Consider the following 11061-nt stretch of genomic DNA (forward strand, 5'->3'; position numbering starts at 1 on the left):
AGGAAGGCCACCAAAAGGACCTAGCAACCAAATCTCTGGTACCAAAAATCCCAGGATGACCAGCCAACACTGAACAATGAACCTCAGAAATTACCTCACTTGTCCATCTATCAGGAACAAACAGCTTCCCCACTGGACAGCGGTCAGGCCTATCAGCCTGAAATTCCTGAAGCACCCGGCGCAAATCAGGGGAGATGGCAGAAAGAATCACCCCTTCCTTAAGAATGCCAACCGGCTCAAGGACTCCAGGAGAATCAGGCGAAAAACTCCTAGAGAGGGCATCAGCCTTAACATTCTTAGATCCCGGAAGATACGAGACCACAAAATCAAAACGGGAGAAAAACAGGGACCATCGAGCCTGTCTAGGATTCAGCCGCTTGGCCGACTCGAGGTAAATCAGATTCTTATGATCGGTCAGGACCACAACACGGTGTTTAGCTCCCTCAAGCCAATGTCGCCACTCCTCAAACGCCCACTTCATAGCCAACAACTCCCGATTGCCGACATCATAATTGCGTTCCGCAGGCGAAAACTTTCTGGAAAAAAAAGCACACGGTTTCATCAAAGAACCATCAGACTCCCTCTGAGACAAGACGGCCCCTGCCCCAATCTCAGAAGCGTCGACCTCAACCTGAAAAGGAAGAGAAACATCCGGTTGACGCAACACAGGGGCAGAAGTAAATCGGCGTTTAAGCTCCTGAAAGGCCTCAACAGCCTCAGAGGACCTATTCGTCACATCAGCGCCTTTCTTCGTCAAATCAGTAAGGGGCTTAACCACACTGGAAAAGTTGGCAATGAAACGGCAATAGAAATTAGCAAAGCCCAAAATTTTTTGAAGACCCTTCACAGATGTGGGTTGGATCCAGTCATGAATAGCTTGGACCTTAACAGGATCCATTTCTATAGACGAGGGAGAAAAAACAAAACCCAAAAAAGAGACCTTCTGAACTCCGAATAGGCACTTAGACCCCTTCACAAACAAAGCACTATCACGAAGGATCTGGAACACCATCCTGACCTGCTTCACATGAGACTCCCAATCATTGGAAAAAATCAAAATATCATCCAAATATACGACCATGAATTTATCAAGATAATTGCGGAAAATATCATGCATGAAAGACTGGAACACAGATGGAGCATTAGAGAGCCCAAATGGCATCACAAGGTATTCAAAATGGCCTTCGGGCGTATTAAATGCAGTTTTCCATTCGTCACCCTGTTTAATACGAACAAGATTATATGCCCCTTGGAGGTCAATCTTAGTAAACCAACTAGCCCCCTTAATCTGAGCAAACAAATCAGTAAGCAAAGGCAAGGGGTATTGGAATTTGACCGTGATCTTATTAAGAAGATGATAATCAATACAGGGTCTCAAGGAGCCATCCTTCTTAGCAACAAAAAAGAAACCCGCTCCCAATGGTGACGAAGAGGGCTGAATATGCCCTTTCTCCAAAGATTCCTTAATATAGCTCCGCATGGCGGCATGCTCTGGCACAGACAGATTGAAAAGTCGGCACTTAGGGAACTTACAACCAGGAATCAAGTTAATAGCACAATCACAGTCCCTATGTGGAGGAAGGGAACTGGACTTGGGCTCATCAAATACATCCTGGAATTCCGACAAATACTCAGGGACCTCAGAAGAGGGGGAAGAGGAAATTGACATCAAAGGAACGTCACTATGTACCCCTTGACAACCCCAACTAGTCACAGACATAGTTTTCCAATCCAGCACCGGATTATGTTCCTGTAACCATGGAAATCCCAGCACAACAACATCATGCAAGTTATGCAACACCAGAAAACGGCAATCTTCCTAATGTGCAGGAGCCATGTACATAGTCATCTGTGTCCAGTACTGAGGTTTATCCTTGGCCAAGGGTGTAGCATCAATGCCCCTCAAAGGAATAGGGCTCTGCAAAGGCTGCAAGGAAAAACCACAGCGCCTGGCGAATTCTAAGTCCATTAAGTTCAGGGCAGCGCCTGAATCCACAAATGCCATGACAGAAAACGACGACAATGAGCAAATCAGGGTCACAGACAAGAGAAACTTAGGCTGTACAGTACTAATGGTAACAGACCTAGTGACTTTTTTAGTACGCTTAGGGCAATCAGAGATAACATGAGCCGAATCACCACAGTAAAAACACAGCCTATTCTGACGTCTGAATTCCTGCCGTTCTATTCTAGTCAAAATCCTATCACATTGCATAGGTTCAGGACTATGCTCAGAGGATACTGCCATATGGTGCACAGCTTTGCGCTCGCGCAGACGCCGATCAATCATGGCTAGAGACATAGATTCGTTCAAACCCGCAGGCGTAGGAAAGCCCACCATAACATCTTTAAGGGTTTCAGAAAGACCTTTTCTGAAAATAGCAGCCAGAGCCTCTTCATTCCATTTAGTGAGCACAGACCATTTTCTAAATTTCTGGCAGTATAACTCTGCCGCTTCCTGACCTTGACACAGGGCCAACAGTGTTTTCTCAGCATGCTCTACAGAGTTAGGTTCGTCATACAATAATCCGAGCACTTGAAAAAATGCGTCTACATTCAATAATGCCGGTTCCCCTGTTTCAAGAGAAAAAGCCCAGTCTTGCGGATCACCACGCAGCAAGGATATGATGATTTTCACCTGCTGAATGGGATCACCTGAAGAACGGGGTTTCAAAGCAAAAAACAATTTGCAGTTATTTTTAAAGTTCAAAAACTTGGATCTGTCCCCAAAGAACAAATCCGGAGTAGGAATTCTGGGCTCTAAAGCCGGAGTCTGGACACCATAGTCCTGGATACTCTGTACTCTTGCAGCCAGTTGATCCACACGAGAAAACAAACCCTGAGCATCCATGCCAGAGCATATATCCTGCACCACCCAGATATCAAGAGGAAAAAAGAGGCAAACCAGAGCACAGAAAAAAAATGGTTCAGAACTTTCTTTTCCTTCTTTTGAGATACATTTAATTCATTTTTGGCCACTTGTACTGTTATGATCTGGTGGTTTAGGAACAACATGAGACAAGCTCTGAAGGAGGTGGTATCTGCACTGACCGCAGACCCTGAACCTAGCAGCGCAACTAGAAATAGCCGTGGGGGGTACCTGCCGCTCCCTAGACCCCTTGGCACAGCCTAAGATCTAACTTCCCCTAAAGATAGAAACAGGAAACCTATCTTGCCTCAGAGAAAATCCCCAAAGGAAAGATAGCCCCCCACAAATATTGACGGTGAGAGGAGGGGAAAATAACATACGCAGAGATGAAATCAGATTTTAGCATAGGAGGCCAGTCTAGCTTGATAGATAGGACAGGAAAGGATACTGTGCGGTCAGTATAAAAACTACAAAACAATCCACACAGAGTTTACAAAATCTCCACACCTGACTAAAGGTGTGGAGGGTAAATCTGCTTCCCAGAGCTTCCAGCTAACAGAAAAAATCCATAATGACAAGCTGGACAAAAATAGAATGCACAGAACAATAAGTCCACAAAATGTGGACTGAAATGAGCAAAGCCAGAACTTATCTTAGCAGAACTGGTCAGGAAACCAGGAGAATCCAAGCAGAGATGTGAATCCAGCCAGAAAACATTGACAAGTGGCATAGGCTGAAGACTAGAGCCAGGTTAAATAGCAGAGCCAGGAGAGACGATTAGTGAAAGCAGCTGCTAAAGCTAAACCCAAGGAGCAGCAGCTCCACTCAAAACCACCAGAGGGAGCCCAAGGGCAGAATTCACAAAAGTGCCATTTACAACCACCGGAGGGAGCCCAAGAACGGAATTCACAACACATTCCTGCTGGTGAAGAACATCAACCCACCACCTGGTCTGGTGGGATAGGTAACCTTGTACGAATTAGGTTCATGTACTGCCCAACATAAGTAGTAATGCATATTGCAAAAACCTTATATATACTCTCATGCAAAAAGAACAGGCTATAAATCTGTGCTCAGTTGGGTTGTCGGTTGTATCTAACAGTTGAGAGTCATAATTCCCATTGCAATACCTTCTCGAAATGTCCTTCCTAAACCTTATCTAGTGTGACATTAGTATTTTGAACCACCATCCCCATGTACGTCATGCTACTTTTTGTATAAATAAGACATAAAGTGAGAATACTTCCGCAAATTTATCGGTCCATCTCTTTGGTTCTGGTATCTTCTGGAGTAAAGATCATGGATGACCCCTGGCTTTGATGATAACACAATGGACTTATATCATGGGATCGTTACAACGCACAAAGGTTGTCATCAGCTATGATTAATCATCATGGGAAATAAGCTGATAAATATTAAAGGCTGAATAACCACGATGGGATAAGAGATACGGCCTAAAGGAAGAGATCAAAGGACCATCACAAATAATTAATTACTATGGTTATACAGATGTGAGGAGTGAAGAATAATGTCCTCACCACTGAGGCCAAAGCCAAAAGTCAAAACTAGAGATGAGCAAAAAGATTTGCCCAACCCTGGCACAATGTCCACTCTGGTACTCGATGGCAGCCAGACCAAGGCAGGAGGAATATCTCAACAGCAGGAAACCTGGACACATCTTGTGATTATTAGGCTAAGTCAATGTCAGGACATAACCTGAGACCTAGTAGTCGCAAGAGGTGCCCAGAGTTTAGCAGTTATATTCTTATACATAGGGGCAGTATTATAGTAGTGATATTCTTGTACATAGGGACAGTATTATGGTAGTTATTTTCTAGTACATAGAAGCAGCATTATAGTAGTTATATTTTTATACATACGAGCAGTATTATAGTAGTTATATTCTTGTACATAGGAGCAGTATTATAGTAGTTATATTCTTGTACATAGGAGCAGTATTATAGTAGTTATATTCTTGTACATGGGAGCAGTATTATAGTAGTTATATTCTTGTATGTAGGGGCAGTATTATAGTAGTTATTTTCTTGTACATAGGAGCAGCATTATAGTAGTTATATTCTTGTACATACGAGCAGTATTATAGTAGTTATATTCTTGTACATAGGGGTAGTATTATAGTAGTCATACTCTTGCACATAGGAGCAGTAATATAGTAGTTATATTCTTGTACATAGGAGCAGTATTATAGTAGTTGTATTCTTGTACATAGGGTCAGTATTATAGTAGTTATATTCTTATACATAGGGGGCAGTATTGTAGTAGTTATATTCTTGTGCATAGGAGCAGTATTATAGTAGTTATATTCTTGTACATAGGAGCAGTACTATAGTAGTTATATTCTTGTACATAGGGGCAGTATTATAGTAGTTATATTCTTGTACATAGGGGGCAGTATTATAGTAGTTATATTCTTGTACATAGGGGCAGTATTATAGTAGTTATATTCTTGTACATAGGGGCAGCATTATAGTGGTTATATTTTTGTACATACGAGCTGTATTATAGTAGTTATATTCTTGTGCATAGGAGCAGTATTATAGTAGTTATATTCTTGTACATGGGGCAGTATTATACTAGTTATAGGGAGCAGTATTATAGTAGTTATATTCTTGTACATAGGAGCAGTATTATAGTAGCTATATTCTTGTACATGGGGCGGTATTATAGTAGTTATATTCTTGTACATAGGGGCAGTATTATAGTAGTTATATTCTTGTACATAGGGGCAGTATTATAGTAGTTATATTCTTGTACATAGGGGCAGTATTATAGTAGTTATATTCCTGTACATAGGGGCAGTATTAAAGTAGTTATATTCTTGTACATAGGGGCAGTATTATAGTAGTTATATTCTTGCACATAGGGGCAGCATTATAGTAGTTATATTCTTGTTCATAGGGACAGTTTTATAGTTGTCATATTCTACTGTATAAGGGCAGTATTATATTGATATCATGTAGGTGTTACTACAGTGCCATGTGTGACTGTTTTTTAGTGAAGTAATATGTAGCGTTAGGTATCATTGTTTTAACTTAATTCCAAATTAACCCTGTAATCGGGAGTCTTTTCCAGAAGGGTGAATAACACCCCGCTCAGTCACAGCTTCGTCCACACTGCGGAGTCTCATGTGAAAATGTTTGGGAACGGAATTTGAGCAGCTGACATCACTGAGGAATGCTTTTCTTGGCTTTGTCATTGCTCTGAATGGGTAAGGTGCCATGCTGATGATAAATACACAGGGATCTAGATCGCCTGGAGGGTCCCGGGGTCTCCACCTCACCTCTGATAACCCTAAGTGTTGGTTTTACCTGCCCCATCTAGAGACAGAGCTAAGATATGTGCATTTACTTTCTGTAAATCTTCTGTCGAAGTCACCTTCTTCTCCATCCTGTCTCTGCCCGCTCTGTATCTAATGAACTTGAGTACGTAACTCTCATAGTTTGCCTTACATTGGGTTTTCATTGCTGACTATGGTTTATCATGGGATAGTCACTCCGATTTGAGGTAGAAATGTCCACCTGGTAGCCCACGTGCAACTGGAGACCTGGAAATGTAGACTGCTTCTCCTTTCAGAAGAACATAGCCAAACACAAATGGGAAGACTTGTTAAAGTATTGGGCAAAATCTTTTAAGAATCTTGGGATCTAATAACTGGTAGTAAGGATATTTTTTTCACCTTACAGTTCCTTCTAGCTTCTTGGCCACTTACATAGTCCTTCTTCTGCCACCAATGGAAAATAGAAGCTATGTTCTCCAACTCCTGGTAGAACCACCTCCATTTCCTGGTAGAACCATAGTATCTCTCCAGCCAAACATTAATGGGAAGACTTGTAAAATTATTGGGCAAAATCTTACAGGAAACTTGGAACTAATTACTGGTAGTAAGGACATCTTTTCTCCTGACAGTTCCTCCTACTAGATCCTTGGACACTTACATAGTTATTTTCTGGCCACCAATGGAGAACAGAGGCTATGTTCTCCATCTCCGGGTATGGTCACAGAATCCTGCAGTGAGGAAGTTGACCGCCCTGGTTTCTACAGGAGCATGGAGGTCCAGAATGGTCACCTCTGATGGCCAGGAGATGAGTCTTGGCTTATATTTAACCTGTGCCAGAAACTCATCTAAACAGATCGTATGATAAATGGGTGGGCTTCCTAAATATAGGATCATGTCAGATCACCGTAAGATTGTTCTCAGGAAATACACACTTCTCCAGCGCTATCATGGGGCTTTATCATTTCTTATATACAATAAGAAAACTTTCTAAGAAAAGAAGAAATTTTCCAAATACGTTGCAGGCAAATATTTAAAGTGTTTCTCCGCTTTGGAATTTCTGGGTTTTGTGAAGTTCTACAGAATGTTTGCTCAGATAGATGCCAAGTCCTAGAATATTTACAGACTGTTATTATCAGTGAATTTAGCGAGGCCTTTGCAAAAACAATGACGTACTGGACGATTGTTCACGTCTTCTGAAAAGTTGGATTTCTTTCTCTTTTTAAAAAATGTTTTTAACCCCCTTTAGATTCACAGCAGAAACGTCTTTCGTGGTGTGACACCATCATCTGGGTTGATCTTACCAATCCTTCAGTGTATGCCCAATTTTAGCTCTGTTCTAAAATGCAAAAGTCATCATTCCCTTCCTTTCTTGAGAAAAATTTTTTACATCCCCCCCATCTATCAGAAAAGTAAACATTATATTGTATCTTGTGGTAAAGCTATTTTTTACTTCGCTCCGGTCCCCATCACGGTCCTTTGAATGTTAAGGCTTGGTTTGACAACTTTACACATGGGCTTCACATATAGAAAACATTCAGGGTGCGTTACTTTCAAGATTTACCAACTTTTCCAAAAATCCATGAGGCCTCCCCTTTTTCGAGAGCCTCCCACACATTTAAGGGGGATCAAAAGTATGCATAAAATTGACCAAATTTTGGATGTGTTGAGTCAACGGTTTTTCATCATATCTGCCTAGGAAAAGTTTTGACCCCTTTTAACTATAGATGACTAACAAAGAAAACATTTTCCTTGTATTGGTGACAGACCCAAGTCATCGAAAGATGTGGACGACTAAGGAAGAAGACGGTGGATCTTGGACCTGATCAACCCAAAATTTACACAAATGCTCAAGAGGTTTTCCTTTTCATGGTGTCAGACCCAAGTCCACAAAAAAGAAGAAGGGAAGCACTAACAAGGCTGATGGAAAAAAACATAGAAATTCAGAAGATGCCATTAAGACATCTGAAGACCCACAATGAGGGACAGTATAACCTGAAGAACCTGGTGTAACAAGCCATACTTCGAAGAACTGGTGATAAGATTGAGATCTAGCAGGACTGATTGGAGATGGTTCTGCAGAACTTCAGCACTTCTCTGATATGAACATGATTACATCCATCAGCCACTGCAAATAAATACCACTGGCACAAATACAGTACATAAATGCCATCTGCATGAAGACATATACAGCAGAGACAAATCAGATTCCAGCCTGAAAAAGGATGGCATGTATCTGAAACATCATCATATTTTAATGACCGATCCCTTTAGAGAATGATCTTCCAAGGATACAGAGTGGACCAGAAACTTTGGAAAATATGATCATAAAGTTGCCACTCATCGTCTACCACAAATGTTGGTGAGATAAGAACTATTGGTCGACAAGTGTAGGTTCATGTGAATATCTGGCTTGTCAAAGGTGGAGTAACGAAGATCGAAGCCCACCCTAGGAAGAAAAATGTGTTGGACTATGTTGAAGCAGATGGAAGAGCTGGGTATGGGGGTAATGTGGCTGAACCCTTGGACTGGCACTCACTGTGAGGTGTATTAGCTAGAGAATAGTGGGGGCAGCAGTGATGGCCCTCTGGATTGTCCATCATGAAATCAGTCCAAGGGTTACTAAAGGGCCTTCTGCAACAGGTATTCTAAACATAGATCTAGGCCCTTCTTATAATTTTGTATTGAGAACCAGGAGCCACAAGTAGTGTGGCTGTAGCGCTATTGCATGTTGTCCCCTTCCCCATCCACATAGGGACACCGGTTTACTTCTGAACCTGTACCCCTGTTCTCAGTGTGGCCAGTCCTGTATCCGAAATCCCCTGGTCCCGGTGTGACCAGTCCTGTATCCCAAGTCCTCTGGCCCCCGTGTGACTAGTCCTGTAGCGAAGTTCCCTGGCCCCCGTGTGACCAGTCCTGTATCCAAAGTCCCCTGACATCGGTGTAGTCAGTCCGGTAGCGAAGTCCCCTGGCCCCTTTGTGACCAGTCCTGTATCCGGAGTCCCTTGGCCCCGCTGTGACCAGTCCTGTATCCCAAGTCCCCTGGCCCCCGTGTGACTAGTCCTGTAGCGAAGTTCCCTGGCCCCCGTGTGACCAGTCCTGTATCCAAAGTCCCCTGACATCGGTGTAGTCAGCGCTGTAGCGAAGTCCCCTGGCCCCTTTGTGACCAGTCCTGTATCCGCAGTCCCTTGGCTCCGCTGTGGCCAGTCCTGTATCTGAAGTCCCCCAGTCCCAGAGCGGACAGTCCTATTCCAGAAATACCCTGGTCCTGGATCGGCCAGTGCCTGAAACTCATCCACTGGTCTTTGAGTGGCCAGCACCTGTACACTGTACCTTGGTCCGTGTGCAGCCAAACCCTCATTCAGTATCCTAGACCTACGTGTCTGAACTGAGCCTGAATCCGTGTCAGTAACCTTCTGTAGTGTTGCCAGAACTTACTCCTCTGAAAGGAGACCCAACTCTAATCAGTCTAGGCATACCTGCAGTACCAAGATCTGCCTAGAAGTGGTACCTGGTGGCTACCTGCAGCCCAGTCTGTCTCCACCATCAGGGGCTCCAGTGAAAACCAGGTAGCCGCTTAGCTACACTCCTTCCTGGGCAGTCCGGGCCCTGTGGAGCAGTGGGTCCACAAATCCACATGCTCCATCTTTGGGTGTAACAGTGGCAAGATATTTGTAGTAGGGATCAAAAATAGGAGCAAGGCTGATGGTAAGTAAGGTCAGGAACAATTTGTAAAATTGAAAAATAAAAATGAGGAAAACCGAGTAAAGTCAACCTTTGTTTTCCGGATACTGATGACATCACAAGTAACCTCTCCAGGTCATCATTGGATATTTTGGTTGCACATGACGACACAGACTTGGCATCAACTTTCTGACCCATTAACAGATGACAACTTGTTGGCATGAAGAGAAAATTAGATTTATAAGTCCTCCACCACTTTCGCATTGTTGACCACCTAATACCCAACTGGACCATGCTCTCGTGCCCCCCAGGATTTACGATTTCCAAGCAATTTTTTTTCAGACGTCTTAAGAGCTTCATCATGTGTAACAGAAATCCCAAGAAGCCATGAATTACCTCATTCAACTGACAAGAAGACATTAAGGAACACTTAATTTGTTAGGTTCTTGTAATGATGGAGCGATCTGCACAAGTCTTCAACCACCATCAACTTAGATTCCAGGCGAGCACTTAGTGACTAAAAGTGCCCGAATTCTGCCAGAAATTTCCACTGGTCCTTACTTATCCCGTCTCGCAAACACCTAAATCTTTACGGGATTCTTAAGTGATGTCTGCTCAGATACAAAGCAGAGAAGGTTTCGGGAACGAGAAGGTAAATGATTTGGCTGATTTTATCATATCAAACCTGGAGCGGTGGAAGAACAAGACGACAATGTTTATTTTGGCAAATTTCCTTCTACCTGACATAAAATAGTTTCTTCTTTGTTCTTTTATCCCGATGTTATCATTTCTTATTCTACATTAAATCTCCGTGTCAGAGCAGGAGATGCAGAAGGCTGAACGTCCTGGAATACCAGGGTGACTCAATCCTCTTGACGTCTTGATCGTTGCACTGTTAATGGTTTTTCCATCATCGATTAGGCTTTGGCGATTTAACGAGAGACAAATGATCATGAAAACCAATATTAATTTTGAAATGTTTTTCAAAAAGTTGCAAACTCATTTCTTGTTTTCATGTTTTTAAAACTCCTGGACATGTTTTCTTCATATTTCTACCAGTCAATATGGACCTTCCAACCTTTCTCTACTACTGGGAAGGTGCACCAAAGCCATTTATTACCCCTGCTACAAGGGTCTACCAACCTTTCTCTACTACCAGGAAGGTACACAATAGATATATTACCTACCCCAAGCTGACAAGGCCCGGAAATCC

Source organism: Ranitomeya imitator, chromosome 2, assembly GCF_032444005.1.
Source record: "Ranitomeya imitator isolate aRanImi1 chromosome 2, aRanImi1.pri, whole genome shotgun sequence".
Taxonomy (NCBI): domain Eukaryota; kingdom Metazoa; phylum Chordata; class Amphibia; order Anura; family Dendrobatidae; genus Ranitomeya; species Ranitomeya imitator.